The 8,631-nt window shown below is 40.2% G+C and overlaps 1 pseudogene; it reads right to left on the bottom strand.

The window, feature by feature from the left end:
- Window positions 1-361: 361 nt before the first annotated feature.
- LOC143624899 (antimicrobial ginkbilobin-2-like protein) lies at window positions 362-1,197 on the bottom strand (annotated as a pseudogene).
- Window positions 1,198-8,631: the final 7,434 nt, after the last annotated feature.

The following is an 8,631-nucleotide window of genomic DNA, read 5'->3' as shown; positions in this document are numbered from 1 at the left end:
GAATTGTTAACCGAAGCTTTATAGGTACAACTAATATAATTTGGCCACTTAAGCTCTTTAGGAACCTTTAGACACCAATTATTCCACTAAAAATGACTTGGCATTGCCACCTTGTACGTGCGTGTTAGGTGGGCTACAGAGGTGCCTAAACGTTAAAAAACAAGCTAAGGACGTTCCTCGTCTGACAAGGCTACACATGTGCTTCGTAGGGTCTGTTGGGCACCTCTCGAGCCTTGGCAGACAAGACATTTTCTTAGCCCGTTTATTAACCTTCGAGCCAATATATGGAAGTGATGAAACACGAAGGTTTCTTTAACTTAGACATTTTCCTCCCTTAACTTAATTTTTAATTTATTACTGTTTATAATAAATAAAAAAAACCTCTGGACAAACCATAAAGTTTATATAAGAGCAAGTTACCTGAGGTAACACTAGTTGTTCCAGGTGAAGATTCATTATCAGCTGGCACATTCGACTGGGCGACCGTGACCATATATACACCTAGATTATTATAAGGATCCGAAACGTTAAAATACCACATGCTGCAACCGGTCCCAAGAATCTCCCATCCAGTTCTATTCTCCACATACGATCTATGCGCCCGTAATCTATCCTCCAGACAATTTTGACAATTCAACTTACTCAAATCTCTTCCGCACTGAGCCAAACCATACCTTTTCCCATCCACCCCAACGTCTATTTCAGCGGCTTGATACATTAACCGTTGATAAGGAACCGTGGTTGCTAAATCTTGCATCATCGAAAACCCTTTAGAAAACACTAATGAGTCGTCCAATCCTTCGTTTCCAAATGAAGAGGTTGAGGAGTTGCTCCATACTCCAACTATATTCTTGTTGGAGATTGTTGTAGTGCAGAAACTTTTTGTCGATTCTAGTTCCGGGGATCCAGGGCATTCGTCAAACAAACCCGAGCCCATGGATGAATTTAAACACTTGGCACAAACATCTGAAGATATAGTGGCTTTACACTGAGAAACACCATAGACTTGGTTTGAGTTATTCCCTACACTTGAATAATAATATCCATCATGAAGAGGGGTGTTTTTGGTAAGTAAATCCATAAGGGTTCTTTGGTTTTTTTTGGAAGGTGGTTGTACTTGTGTTTGAGCATTGGCCATGAGCATTGGCCATGGCTTGAACATGGCATAAGCAAGAACAGTAATGTCAATAACATCATCAACATGTTTTAAGTATTTGGTTGTGTCTCTCTAAGATATATTACAAATGAATATACTTCAAAAAACAATTTCCATTGCTTTTATAAATCTACAAGTTTTAGTCAAAGGTATTACAAAATCATTAATAATTTAGTCAACGGAATAAAAAAAAGAATTACTAGTTTTGTAATTGTAGCATCCACTACTTGATCAATTCCTTGTACTACCCAAATCATCAAGGGAAAATGACCAAAATAGCCATTCTGACCGCTCACATTCCAAGACTAACCATCTTTTCTCAGTTTTAACCAAAACGACGGGTCCGATTATAGTTAAAAAGTTATGATGGTTTTTGACTGTTTCCGAGGAGATATATGTAATATTGGACATCCAAAAACAGGTGGCCCAAAGGTATTTCAAAGTGCTTCCGTTGGACCGACGGTTTAGGTTGTGATGCCGCCGATTTAGTTTGTGAGGACATCGGTTTAGTTTGTGACAACACCGCTTTAGTTTGTGAGGCTGCCCATTTAGGTTGTGAGGGCGCCAAATTAAGACGAGTTTTGACTAAATTGATAAACAGTCGGACCGGTGGTAGCACTTTAAAACACTATCAAGCTGATTGTTTTCTCGGATGTACATATATCTCACGGAAACAGTCAAAAACCGTTGAAAATTTTTAACTTTAGTCGGACCCGCTTTTTTATTAGGACGGGTGGCTCGATTATAATGATTTTAAGTTTCAGCGGATGGCAGTAGGACCGACAAATTTTGGATAAAGAGGGGTTAGTCTTGGAATCGAAGGGGTCAAAATGGTCATTTTGGTCATTTTCCCATTGTTTAGTCAACTGAATTAAAACTTGCATCATGTGCTTAATGATACATTCGTAGTTATGCCAGATTTTTAAATAGTTATAAAGGTATTAATATGTATCCAATGGGTGATGATTTATTATTTTATGCAAAGTCGTCTTCTTCCTCTCAAAAGTAAACTACGTTGATATATATATATATATATATATATATTTTACATTCTTATCCCTAAAACATGTTTATTATGTGAAGGGACAAAAACATGGTGCATATTGACGGTGCCTGTTTACATATGATTTATAGTATAGTCTAATAATGAATTAGAATATTTTATAATGACGCTAGGTAACCTAAGTCCATCGTCTCCCGTTCTGGGGATAACCTGCCGTCTGAAGGCCCACTGCGCGCAGCAAAACCCGGTCAAGATTAGATTTGAACTTGAGACCATGCGGGATCCATCCCAATTCTTCACATCCTGTTAGCTACCCGTAGAGAGGGTAAATCTCCAAGAAGAAAGGTTAAGAACACAGAGGAATTTTGGAACGATTTTCTCATCTATTTTCAAAAGGAAATTACAATGCTTTAAATAGAAAAAAAATCCTAATATGCACTTTATTCTTCTTGCTGAAAAAGAGGAAACGTGGCCTACTTCTACCACTAACTAAATGCATGCTGAAACATGGGAAACATGAAGCTAACTTCCTAACTAAATGCAAATTGGTTACTGACTCAATCCCTTGGTTGACAAGAATTGTTGACTTCACTAATCCAACAACCGGGCTGGAGTCTTGATGTCTCTTTTGGGCCGGACTGACATGGGTTGGGTTGGGTCTAATGTTGGGTTTGTGTTATGGATCATATCAACACCCTTCCCCTGAAAAACAACATTGTCCCCAATGTTTTTAAATTCTGGAAAAACCAAGATGAATTCTGAATCAAATTCCCATGTAGCTTCTTCACTTGGCTTTCCCTTCCATTTAATCAACAATTGTCTTCCTTTCTCTGAATCTCGTGAATTAAGAATTGCGTCGGGAGTACAGATTGTTTGGTTTGAATCTTCCAGCTCCGGTAACTCATCCGTAGCAATCTGATTATCTTTATGACATTGTTTAAGTAGAGAAACGTGAAAACCGGGTGTACCTTTGATCCTTCTGGCAGCTGGAGCTTGTATGCGACCTTGCCAATTCTTTCAATGATTTTGAATGGGCCAAAGTACCTTTTGGAAAGCTTCTTGCATGTTCTATTATCAACGGAACTCTGCCTATAATTTTGTAGCTTGAGATAAACCATTTCGTTCACCTGAAACTCTTTTTCCATTCGTTTCTTGTTAGCTTGCTTTGACATTCGATCCTTAGCTTTATCAATGGATTTCTTAAGCATGGAGATAATCCGCTGGTGCTCGATCAGCGAAGCGTCAATCGAACCATTTTTTGTATCCCCCGGCATGTAATCGTGAATTGAAGTAACTTCTCTGCCATAAACCGCCTTAAATGGACTCATGTTGATTGCCGAATGGAAGGTAGTGTTGTATGAGAATTCCGCGAGGTACAAATAACGATGCCATGTGGTTGGTTCCTTGAAAGCAAAAGCTCTTAGGTAAGATTCCAAACATCGGTTGACGACTTCCGTTTGACCATCGGTCTGTGGGTGATAGGCACTTGAGTGCAGAAGTTTAGTGCCCATGTGCTTGAACAGCTCAGACTAGAAGTGGCTTACAAATACGGGATCACGGTCTGATACAATTGTTTTTGGTAACCCATGTATCCTGTAAATCTCCCTCATGAACAGTGATGCTAATGAAACTGCTGTATAATGGGTTGGGAGTGCTATAAAGTGAGCAAACTTTGATAGTCGATCCACGACCACCCATATAACCGTCCTACCTTTGGATAAAGGAAGGTGAGTAATAAAATCCATTGAAATCTCTAACCAAGGTGATTCCGGGGTCGGCAATGGCTGTAGCAATCCGAAAGGTTTGTGAGTAGGGTACTTGATTGCTTGACAAACGTGACATTTCTTAATAAAGGCAGTGACGTCCTTGCGAAGCCCAACCCAAGAGAAGGTTGCTGCAATTCTTTTGGTTGTGGTTGTGATTCCAGAATGCCCACCCATAAATGACGAGTGAAATTCATTTAAAATTTGTTCCCGTAATGACTGTAGTGGTGGTACTATAATGCGATTGTCTCGATAGACAAGGCCATCACGAATCGAATGGAATGGGAAAGTAACTGGGTCTTTAACAACCTGCTCGACAAATTGTTTGGCATTCACGTCATTCTTGAAATAGTTGCGGAGCTCATCTAACCATGTGGCAGTTGGGTGTGAGATTGCCAAACAAAGATTCAATTCGACTCTGCTTAAGGCATCAGCAACAATATTTTCTTTCCCTGGTTTGTAAAGAACCTCATAGTCGTATCCCATGAGTTTTGTAGCCCACTTTTGTTGTTCAGGGGTTTGGATGGTTTGGGTTAAAAGGTGTTTCAAACTGTGGTGGTCTGTATAAACCCGGAATCGACGACCCAACAAGTAGTGACGCCACTTCTTAACCGACTCGGTTATGGGATATAGTTCTTTGGTGTAGGTGGATTGCCCTTGCATTGTGGTACACAGTTTCTTGCTAAAGAAGGCGATGGGTCGGTTATTTTGTGATAAAAATGCACCGATAGCCACTCCCGAAGCATCACTGGTAACATCGAATGGTTTAGTGAAATCTGGAAGGGCTAGGGTGACAAGGTTTTCCATTTCTTTGTCCGAGGACGATCTCCTAATTGCTAGTCCGAATCAAGGGCTAAAGTCCGAACTCACGATTTGACGGAAGCTGTACGACTGAGCAGCAGATCTCCTGACTCGACTAAAAAAGAATGGACGCGCTCTGCCCCCAGCAAAGGACTTCGTTGGCTGGAATAAAAGCACAATAAGTTGCTTTACAAAAGGAGTCCTTAGTATGTGTCAAAACCGTTATAGTACTACTACACCGAAGTCTCGTACTCGAACTGGCAAGAACGGCCCAGCTTGCTGGCTGACTATTACCTGCTTACTTACTGGCTGACGATTTGAGAGCAATGAATGATTCCTGGGCGTTATCATTCCATTGGAATGTTTTGCTTTTGAGCAGATTGGTTAATGGCGAGGCGATGTTTGCATAGTTTGGAACGAACCTACGGTAATAGCCTGTGAGACCAAGAAAGGCTCGTAGGGTTGTGAACGATGAAGGGCAAGGCCACTGTTGGATGGACTGGATTTTCTCGGGTTCCGGGGCAACCCCATTGCTAGAGATACGATGACTTAGGAACGAGACTTCCTGAACAACAAAGATACATTTGGAGGGTTTGGCGTAATATTGATTTGACAATAGGGTGTTAAAAACGAATTGAAGGTGATTGTAATGTTGTTGTAAATCACTGCTATAAATGAGTATATCGTCAAAAAATATGAGGACGAACTTACGAAGGACTGGGCGGAAAAGGTCATTCATTGTGGACTGAAATGTTGATGGTGCATTAGATAAACCGAAAGGCATTACCACGAACTCATAATGGCCATCGATAGTACGAAACGCTGTCTTGTGAATGTCTTTTTCAGCCACCCGAATTTGGTGATATCCAGAACGTAAATCTATCTTTGAAAAAACAGTCGCACCATGTAGCTCATCCAACAGCTCATTAATAGTCGGTATAGGGAATCGGTCACGCACTGTAACAACATTTAAGGCTCGATAGTCAACACAGAAACGCCATGTTCCGTCTTTTTTTTCACAAGGAGGACCGGGGATGAAAATGGGCTTTGGCTAGGGCGAATGACACCAGTGGCTAGCATTTCGGATATAAGATTGGTCATTATCTGTTTTTGGAAGTGCGGGTATCGGTAGGGTCTGACATTAACTGTTTGGGTTTCATCAAGTAATGGGATATGATGGTTTTGGGTACGGTTTGGTGGTAGGGTTTTGGGTTCATTAAACAAAGTTTTGAACTGGGTGAGGAGGTTGTAAATTGTGGCATCTGCATGGGACATTTCAGATGAAAGGGAAGATGCATGAGGGGGAGAGTAGGTAAGGGTGTGTAGTGAGGCGATAGATCCTTGTTTCACAAGTGCGGATAATGAACTGGATGAAAGATGTTTGCCTAACTGTTCGCCAGTCAAGGTGCATGTGGTTCCGTTTTTTGTGAACGAGATTTCTGGAATGGAAAAATCTGCAGATAATCGACCAAGGGAACCTAACCAACCGATTCCTAGGATAACATCGGCTCCTTCGACTGGCAGTATAAAGAAGGGCACCGTGAATTGTGAGTTTTGAAGTTCGAGTTGGACGTTTGGGCAGTAACCCATGCATTCAATGTGATCTCCATTTCCTACCATAACTGAAAAGGGTTTAATTGATTTTGTGGTTAAGTGGAGGTACGATGCAACTCTTGGCTGAATGATGTTGTGTGTGCTTCCACAATCGATCAGGATGGTGATTGGTTTACCCGAGATATGTCCGGTGATTCGAAGGGTTTGAGGTGAATGGATACCGAAATAGGCGGCATCGGAAAGGGATAGGAATTTAGGCGTTTCTTCGGTGGTGGTTTATGTTGTGGGGTCGTGAACATCATCATGTTCATCGTTGTCTACGATTAACATGAATTGTGGTGGTGAACTCTTGTGACATGGGAAGTATTTTTCGCGGCACTTGAAACACAATCCGTCTTTGCGACATTGGATTAATGCCTCTGCTGAAAGTTTTGTAAAAGGTAAGGTGTTGGTGCTTTTTTGTGGTGTTGGAAGTAGTGGGGCCATAGGATTTGTGGTTGAAGATACTTATGGAGTTGACAATGTTGATGTCCCTGGTATGGTAGTGTGCTTGGGGTAGTAGGTTTGTTTATGTTTAGATGAATGTTGGATTTTTTCTTCAACAAGTTTAGCCAAGGCATAGGCCTGGTGCAATGTTGTGGGTTTTAGAATTTCCAATTCATTTTGAATATCGGCACGTAGGCCCGATATAAAACAATTACGCATGGCTTGCGGTGACAAGCCAATGACCCGATTGCTCACACCTTCGAACTCCGTTTGGAAGGCTGCCACAGTTGACATTTGTTTGAGGTTGAAGAGTGTGGCTTCATGATTTTCATAGGAAGAAGGACCGAACCGCAATTCCATTTCATGTTTGAAGGCGTTCCATGTTCCAAGCAAGTCATTGTTGGCGAGATGCTTGTACCATGAGAGAGCGTCGCCGGTGAAATAAAAAACTGCCAATTCCACACGTTCGTGTACCGGGGTTTGGTAGTATGAAAAATAGTTTTCCGCTTGAAAAATCCAATCAAGTACGTTGGATCCATCAAATAAGGGTAGGGTGATTTTTGGTTGACGAAGGTGACGATTGTTTGGTGAGCGGTGGCGTGGTGGGGAGCGGTGGCGTGTTGGGGAGCAGTGACGTGGTGGGGTTAGAGTCCCCGATGATTTTGCGGTGATGTGGGTGGTTAACTGGTCGATTTTTGTGACATTCGTCAATTTCGGGTCTCGTTTGTATTCGTTTTTGTATTCGTTTATCATGTAAACCGACCCATTTTGTAAACCAAAGCTTATGATATAATCAAAATGATAGATTTTATGTTACAATATTGTTTTACACTTGTTGGGTCTTGAAAACATTCTTTTTGGTCCTTAAAACTCTTTAAAAATGACTTAAACCAAACTTTGGGGACTATTATTGCCATTTACCAAAAACTTGTTTGACCATTTCAACCATCACATGCATCTTTACCCTATTTGTATGAACCATACTCTTACCATTATAAAAGCAAGGCTCCATACACCATTTTGGTTGTTCATCTTCTCCAAATCTCTCTCAAATCCAAGTATTCATCTTCAACATTTTGTTATTTTGATTTCTTAAGGTCAACTAACTATAGTCTTTCATTTTAACTTGTTCATCTAATATTACTAACACTTGAATATGATGGTACAACATATATATAATACACACCCCTTGTTTCCTTTATTTGTTAGTTCACCGACTCCGGTTGGTTAAGTTTCGAATGTCATAAGGCAAGGCTTCATGGAGGACTTCGTGTTCTTGATATATATTTACACACACATAACTTATTATACATATCACTTGTGACTAACTTCTAACCCTTTTTAGTTTGTTCATCTTATTTACAAGTTCCATGGTGTGGGTTTGTATAAGACTAACCTCGGTTTAACCAAAACTAGTCCAAACCGGAAACCGAACTTTTGTTTACTAGTTTTGTTAAAATAGTTGTTTAAACATGTTTATTGCTAGATTTGAGTTTCAAAAATCATTTTTACAAGTTATTTGATATTAAGCATATGGAATCCATCTATGAACTCGTTGGGAGATGGAAACCGAACTAAACCGAAACTTTTGCTTAAAAGACTTGTAGTTAACTTTTTAGTTGTAAAATTTAAGTTTTCTTCATTTATAAACCAATATACAAGTTCTATGATATTTGGGCATGTAGAAACCATCTATGAACTATTTGTGAGATGGAGACCGAACCAAACCGAACTATACCGACTTTTACTCGCTTAAGACACACAAGTGTGTTTTTAGCTATCAAGACTTGTATATTTCTTTAAAAATAGTTTACAAAATGATTTTAATTATTTTCTTAAGTACTTGGAATTGTTGGATCCAACTTGAT

This window comes from Bidens hawaiensis, unplaced genomic scaffold (assembly GCF_021521415.1).
Source record: "Bidens hawaiensis isolate Kalapana, Puna unplaced genomic scaffold, B.hawaiensis_p1.1 tig00003988_1, whole genome shotgun sequence".
Classification (NCBI taxonomy): Eukaryota; Viridiplantae; Streptophyta; class Magnoliopsida; order Asterales; family Asteraceae; genus Bidens; species Bidens hawaiensis.
The sequence above is the reverse complement of the archived record's forward strand: the minus strand, read 5'-3'. Positions and strand labels throughout refer to the sequence as shown.